Raw genomic sequence first — 7,360 nt, 5'->3', positions numbered from 1 at the left:
CACAGCTCCCCCCCCCCCAGTTATCTCTGCATAGACAGGGATCAATAAGCTGAGCCATTTCCACAGCTCCCCCCCCCAGTTATCTCTGCATAGACAGGGATCAATAAGCGTCTGCCGAGGCGAGATGGAGCTGAGTCGAATGACAACTCCCTGCATCTCACCTCTTGTGTTCTGAAACCAGTTGGGCCAGGTGCTCCCATTCAAACCCTATTCCACTTTCCCTCTGAGCAGCAGATGCTTCTCAAAGGTCTGGACAAAGCAAAACTTCAGTCCTTAAATACTTTTAACTCATTTGTGTACTTTGTCCTCACCATGATGTGCAATTTTTTAATTGTCTAAACTAATCAAGACTCATAAAACACTTGTTACTGGATTAAATCAAAAGCGATCATTTTAGAAGTATTTGTTTTCCATAAGCCATATCTATTAAAAAACATCCCTGCTTGGGATCTCCCACAGTCCTCACAAAAGCATGGCTTTCCCTTATGTCACAGTTTGGGCCAGGTTGGCCAATGACAGGATAACAGATGCTCTTCCCCACCTATTGCTCCAAGGAGAGGAAGAAGAGAGATAAAGAGAGTTGTGAGTTTAGAAGAAACTAAACTACTTTAATGAAATATTAATAATAAAAATTTAAAAAAGGAAATAATGAAATAGATACAATATATACAAATGTGCACAAAACCATATCAAGCTCCCAGGGAGATGTCACTGGCAGGCACTGGGAAAGTTCCAGGCTGGACTCAGGGACAAATGGGAACTGGATTCTGGATCTTGATTCAGGAATCCACACATCAGGATCAAAGGTGGACAAACTGACAGGATCCTCCTCAGACATCAGCCACTGAAGAAAGAAAACAATCAAAGAAAAGCCAGCCTGATCCCTTTGCTCCCTCAGCTTTTATCCTGAGCAGGGCAGATGGGCTGGAATACCCGATTGGTCAGCTTGGGTCACCTGACCTGTCCACTCCTCCCCACAGGTGCGACCCCTCCATGGGGTAAACAACCAGGTCAGGTGACCCTGGTTGCCACAGCAACAAGTGTGAGCAAGAGCCTCTCTCCCTGAACAGAAAGTGGGCTCTGCTCCACCCCGAACCAGGACACCTTATCCCATGGTACCAGCAATCATCTTAGGCAGTAAGACTTCAACAAAGATATTTTTGCTCATAAAACAAATGAGACTGGAAAGTCATTTATCATCTAAAGCTTACATTATTGCAGCTTGTATTGGGGGGGGGGGCTGCAGGGGTGGCTTCTGTGAGAAGATGCCAGAAGCTTCCCCCATGTCTAACAGAGCCATTGCCAGCCAGCTCCAAGATGGACCCACCACTGGCCAAGGCTGAGCCAATCAGCGACAGTGGTAGAGCCTCTGTGATAACATATTTCAGAAGGGGTAAAAACTGCTGTGCAACAGCAGCTGGGGGAGAGAGGAGTGAGAATATGTGAGAGAAATAACTCTGCAGACACCAAGGTCAGTGAAGAAGGAGGGGGAGGAGGTGCTCCAGGCGCCCGAGCAGAGATTCCCATGCGGTCTGTGGTGAAGATGGTGGTGAAGCAGGTTGTACCCCTGCAGCCCATGGAGGCCCACGGTGGAGCAGATATCCACCTGCAGCCCATGGAGGACCCCATGCCAGAGCAGGGGAATGTGCCTGAAGGACCTGTGATCCCATGGAGAGCCCATGTTGGAGCAGTTCCTGAAGAACTGCAGCCTGTGGAAAGGACCCACATTGGAGCAGTTCGTGGAGGAATGTCTCCTGTAGGAGGGACTCCAAGCTGGAGCAGGGGAAGAGCATGAATAGGAAGGAGCAGCAGAGACAATTAACTGACCGCGTCCCCCATTCCCCATCCCCCTGCACCACTTGGGGCGGGGGGGAGGGGGTAGAGAAATGAGGGGTGAAGTTGAGCCCAGGAAGAAGGGAAGGTTGGGGGAAGGCATTTTTAGATTTGTTCTTATTTCTCATTACCCAACTCTATTGTTATTTGGTAATAAATTAAATTAATTTCCCCGAGTCGAGTTCGTTTTGCCCGTGATGGTGATTGGTGAGTGATCTCCCTGTCCTTATCTCAACCCACAAGCCTTTTGTTATATTTTCTCTCCCCTGTCCAGCTGAGGAGGGGGAGTGAGAGAGCAGCTTGGTGGGCACCTGGTATCCAGCCAAGGTCAAACCCACCACACAGCTGCATACGAAGTATAGCAACTTAAGATGCCAAACATCCTTGACAATTCACTAAACATAATTTATTGGTCATTATTATTTGCTTTGCATAAGAACTAAATAGTACTGTACCTCTTGTTCCTTCTTATCCTGTCGTGGAAGGAGTAATGCACTTCACTTGTAAAAGAGAAGCAGCAATATATTTATTGATATAAAACAATGATTTAACAAAGTTTGACAGTAAATGCAACAGTGATTTAACAAGATTCGAGATGGCAAGGTACACTTGGTTATTTACTGCACAGAGGCCGGGGTCAGACAAGCTGTCAGGGAGACCCTCCCGTTGAGTCAAGGTTCAGAGAGGACCCCCTGGCTTTCTAAACTCCTTCTCAGAGAGGAGCCTAGGGGCGGCTGGATCCACTCCTAGTCCCAGACTTGGTCAACGGTTTATGTCACACAATCAATCCTTTATCTCACTTAGCTAGGATTTCAAAGTTTAGCATGCTATTAGTCACTTACCGAGAATCTGTTGCAGCAAGGAATCTTTGAATCTTGAGAAGTAACCTTGAGAGGCATCCCTACCCAAGAGTTGATCCTGGCATGCAGCTCACTGCCATTCAGGAGAGCTCAAAGGGCTCTTGGGCTGTTCACTATTTATGGGGGTAAGATGATTGACCTATAGTCATATTTGCATATTGACCAAAGTAACAGGATTGTGGTTAGGTTGGCGCATTGCTCAAGTTAGCCCTTGGCTACTGTGGTGTTATCTGTCTCCCCGAAACCACATTGAGCCAGATGCAGCCATCATGACTGCATGCACCTATTATGATCACCACAGATGGTTATTGCTTGGGCAGCGTTATGGGAGATAAAGGTCAGGCTGGGGTGGGGGGAAATCACACCATCACACTCCACCCAGTGACTATAGTCAATTAATCTTTTTCTCACAGAGGGGTGGTACGGTCACCTCTTGCCTCTGTGACATAACCAGTATATTAATAATTTATGCGCTTACAGATCCACGGTAAGTAGATAGTGAAGTATTGCTATTGGCTATGTATTAGCTTGTATGTTTTGGGTGGTTACAGTTGGGTTATTTGTTTTATCATGTACCAAACCTTTATATATGTCATGGGTTTGTCCAATCAGAATGACAGATGTCCCTCCCCTGCCTCTCTCTTCAAAGAGAGGAGAGGAAGAGATAAGGAGATTTACGAGTTTAGAAAAAGAACTAAACTACTTTAATGAAAATAATAATAAATAAGGAAATAATAAATAATAATAGAATAATAAAAATAATAATTTATATACAGTATATACAAACCCATATCCAGCTCCCAGGATGACGATCGTGTCACCAGCAGGCACAGGGAAAGTCCCAGACTGGAGTCAGCGACAGACAGGAGCTGGATTCCACATCTGGAGTCAGGAATGCTCACATCAGGATCAAAAGCAGACAGACAAACAAACAGGGTCCTCCTTGGACGTCAGCCATTGAAGGAAGAGAGCTGACCCTTTGCTCCCTCAGCTTTTATACTGAGCATGGGGCAGATGGGATGGAATGCCCTGTTGGTCAGTTTTGGGTCACCTGTCCTGTCCGCTCCTCCCTGCAGGTGGGACCCCTCTGCACTGCTCCGCTTCCGACCCTCTAACGGGGCAAATGATGAAGTGAGCTGACCTTGGTTGTTATAGCGATAAGTCTAAGCAAGAGCCTCTGTGCGTACCATTCCTTGGTATAATCAGGTCTTATCACTCTGAGAGTGAACAGTGTCTGAACAATATGCTGTTAATTTCAGACTTTAGTCAGTTCGAAGAGGCCCAGCTAAAAAGTAAAATTGCAAAACAGAAAATTGGTTCTGTTTTACCTCAAACCAGGACAATATACAATATGATTATAAGCAATAGACATATTAATGTTAGAGTTAGTAAAATCACAACTGGGTGAAGCATACAACTAAACACTCCTGTTGCTGTCAGTGACCATCCAAGAAGAGTTTCCTACCAACAGTGTTCTCCATCCTTCTTCACTCTTTCCAAGACAGGGTGTATCTCTTCTGTATCATGCTGAATGGTGATTAGAGTTTTGTGTCCATTGTTTCAGACGCGTTCTAGCAGTTGACATGGGTCATTGTTTTGTAGTAGTTTCTTCAGCAATGTAAGATTCATTCCGATGGGGGTAGGCAATAAATCTTGACTCAATGTGTAACTAGATTGTAACAATTGATAACTATCATGGTTTTGGCCAAATTGGCCAATGGCCAGTGACAAATGCTCCCCCTCAACCTCTCGTACATGGAGAGGAGGAGGAGAGATAAAGAGAGATTTACGAGTTCAGAAGAAACTAAACTACTTTAATGAAATATTAATAATAAAATAAAAAAGAAAATAATGAAATAGATACAGTATGTACAAAACCGTATTAAGCTCCCAGGATGACGTCACCAGCAGGCACTGGGGAAGTCCCAGGCTGGACTCAGCGACGGGTGGGAACTGGATTCCAGAGTTGGAGTCAGGAACACATGGATCGGGATCAAAGGCAGATGAACAGACAGGGTCCTCCTCGGACATCAGCCATTGAAGAAAGAGCGAGCTGACCCTTTGATCCCTCAGCTTTTATACTGAGCATGGGGCAGATGGGATGGAATGCCCTGTTGGTCAGTTTTGGGTCACCTGTCCTGTCTGCTCCTCCCTGCGGTTGGGACCGCCCTACACTTTTCCATTTCCGACCCTCCAACAGGGCAAATAGTGAAGTGAGCTGACCTTGGTTGTCATAGCAATAAGTATAAGCAAGAGCCTCTCTGCGTACCATTCCTTGGCATGAACTGTAAACATTGGTCTTCTCACTCTGAGAACAAACCGTTCTCAGCACAACATGCTGTTAGTTTCAGAGAGTTAGAAGAGGCCTAGCTAAGAAGTAAAATTACTGAACAGAAAGTTGGTTCTCTTTTACCTCAAACCAGGACAATAACATGTAACAGGAGCTGAATAATTGAAGTCACATCCCATAACTTTAGTAAAGTTACAAAACCAAATATTTGAGTGATTACTTGTATCTACAGTAATGTTATCTACAAATATAAAATCACAAAGGGCTCTCATACACACATATCCTTTTCCAATATATACAAGTAGTTTCAGGGATTTCATCGTGATGTATTTCAAAATGACAAACATTTTGTTCAGTGTCAAGACAAATGCTTTGGGCTTTGATGGTGTTACTCTCACAAATAAATCCTTGTTGTTCCTGTACAACACATGCGTTAACATCAACAGTCTGACATTTGTTTCTGTTTCATTGGGCCCACACTCTATGTTCTAATGGATAGAGTATAGCTCCATTGTGATTTAATCCTAGCGCAATGATTGGGTATATGGTGTATACTGAAGCACTGTGTATTGTTAATACAAAAGCAGTGGCCTTATTGTTGATGGGGTCATAAGTACGACCGACTAAGTACCACTAGGATTGGAAGTCTTTCTCAAATTCAGTTACATTATCCCAAATTACCTATCAAGTTTCAGTGGATAGGGTGCCCTCTTCACCTTCTCTTATAATTGCTGCTACCATAGATTGCATCCACAGCTGAGCTTGAATACAACTAAGAGCTAGAGAAACATTATTTTGGGCTGCACTAAGTGCATCCACAATCAATTGGTGGTCCCTTTCATTAATTCTTTCCCACTGAGGCAATACATCAGATAAGAGCCGTTGGTTAGCTCCCAATGCTAATAGAGAAGACCACAATAGATGTAAGCAGCACTATTAGGGCTTGAAACAGTAACATGAACACAGCATTTCCATTTGCCATCCTGAGAGGTTCTGTAAAAGAAAATAGAGACTTATTTTGGTGGGGAGAGTCCAAACAGGTTACCCCATTAAAAAGAAGGAAAAATCCATCGTACACTAATTCTATTACTTGTTTGCTGGTGGTAATATCTAACGCAACAGCCTTATATTGCCATTTACCCCTTTTGCTGAAGCATCTCTAAACCAAATGTTCTCTGTTGGTGTACTCTCAGTGAGGGGCAGTCCATCCAGAATGGGTGAAGGTTTAAAAGGTTGTCGTAACTCTAAAGGGTCTGTGTTTATGGGCATCTGCAATTTGGAAACCTGTCCTGGTTCGGGGTGGAGCAGAGCCCACTTTCTGTTCAGGGAGAGAGGCTCTTGCTCACACTTGTTGCTGTGGCAACCAGGGTCAGCTGACCTGGTTGTTTACCCCATGGAGGGGTCGCACCTGTGGGGAGGAGTGGACAGGTCAGGTGACCCAAGCTGACCAATCGGGTATTCCAGCCCATCTGCCCTGCTCAGGATAAAAGCTGAGGGAGCAAAAGGTTAGGCCTCTTTAACGGTTCTCTGTCTTCAGTGACTGATATCTGAGGATTCTAGCTGTTTGTCTACCTTTAATCCTGCTCTGTGTGTTTGTGAATTAAGATCTGGAATCCAGTTCCTGTCTGTTGCTGAGTGCAGTCTGGAACTTTCCCAGTGCCTGCCAGTGACATCTCCCTGGGAGCTTGATCTGGTTTTGTGTATATTTGTATATATTGTATCTATTTCATTATTTCCTTTTTTAAATTTTTATTATTAATATTTCATTAAAGTAGTTTAGTTTCTTCTAAACTCACGACTCTCTTTATCTCTCTTCTTCCTCTCCTTGGAATGAGAGGTGGGGGAGAGCATCTGTTGTCTTGTCATTAGCCAACATAGCCCAAACTGTGACAAAACCTTAGTGCATCCTTCATTCAATTGTATCTTTTCTGCAACTCTTGTTAGGTAGGCATACCATTTTCTGATAATGGGTTTCTGTGTACCTCCTGCTGAGGGAGCAGCCCCCTTTAAGATTGCTTCTAGTAAATTAAGTGGTCCTCTAGTTTACGCAGATTGTCCCTGATGTAGTATTTTCTCAACTTGTTTAACTGCTTGGACTACGGACAAAAGTCCCTTTTCCCTTTCAGAGTATTGTTGTTCTGTTTCTTTAAATGTGGTTGAGCTAAACGATAAAGGTCTTTTTGGCCCGTGGGGGACAGTTTGAAGCAGGTTCTACTAAGTAGAGCATTCAGCAAAACCCCATTTGGCTATAATAGGGTTGCAGGGGTGTACTGGTCCCAGTGACTGATATGCTCTTAATTCTTCAATTAGAGTTTTCACCACCTCCTTATGTTCTAATTTCCACTCCCAGGATTTCCCTTTCTGTAAGAGTGAGTAT

Source organism: Rissa tridactyla, chromosome W (genome assembly GCF_028500815.1).
Source record: "Rissa tridactyla isolate bRisTri1 chromosome W, bRisTri1.patW.cur.20221130, whole genome shotgun sequence".
Lineage (NCBI taxonomy): Eukaryota > Metazoa > Chordata > Aves > Charadriiformes > Laridae > Rissa > Rissa tridactyla.
This window is presented reverse-complemented; position numbering follows the sequence as displayed.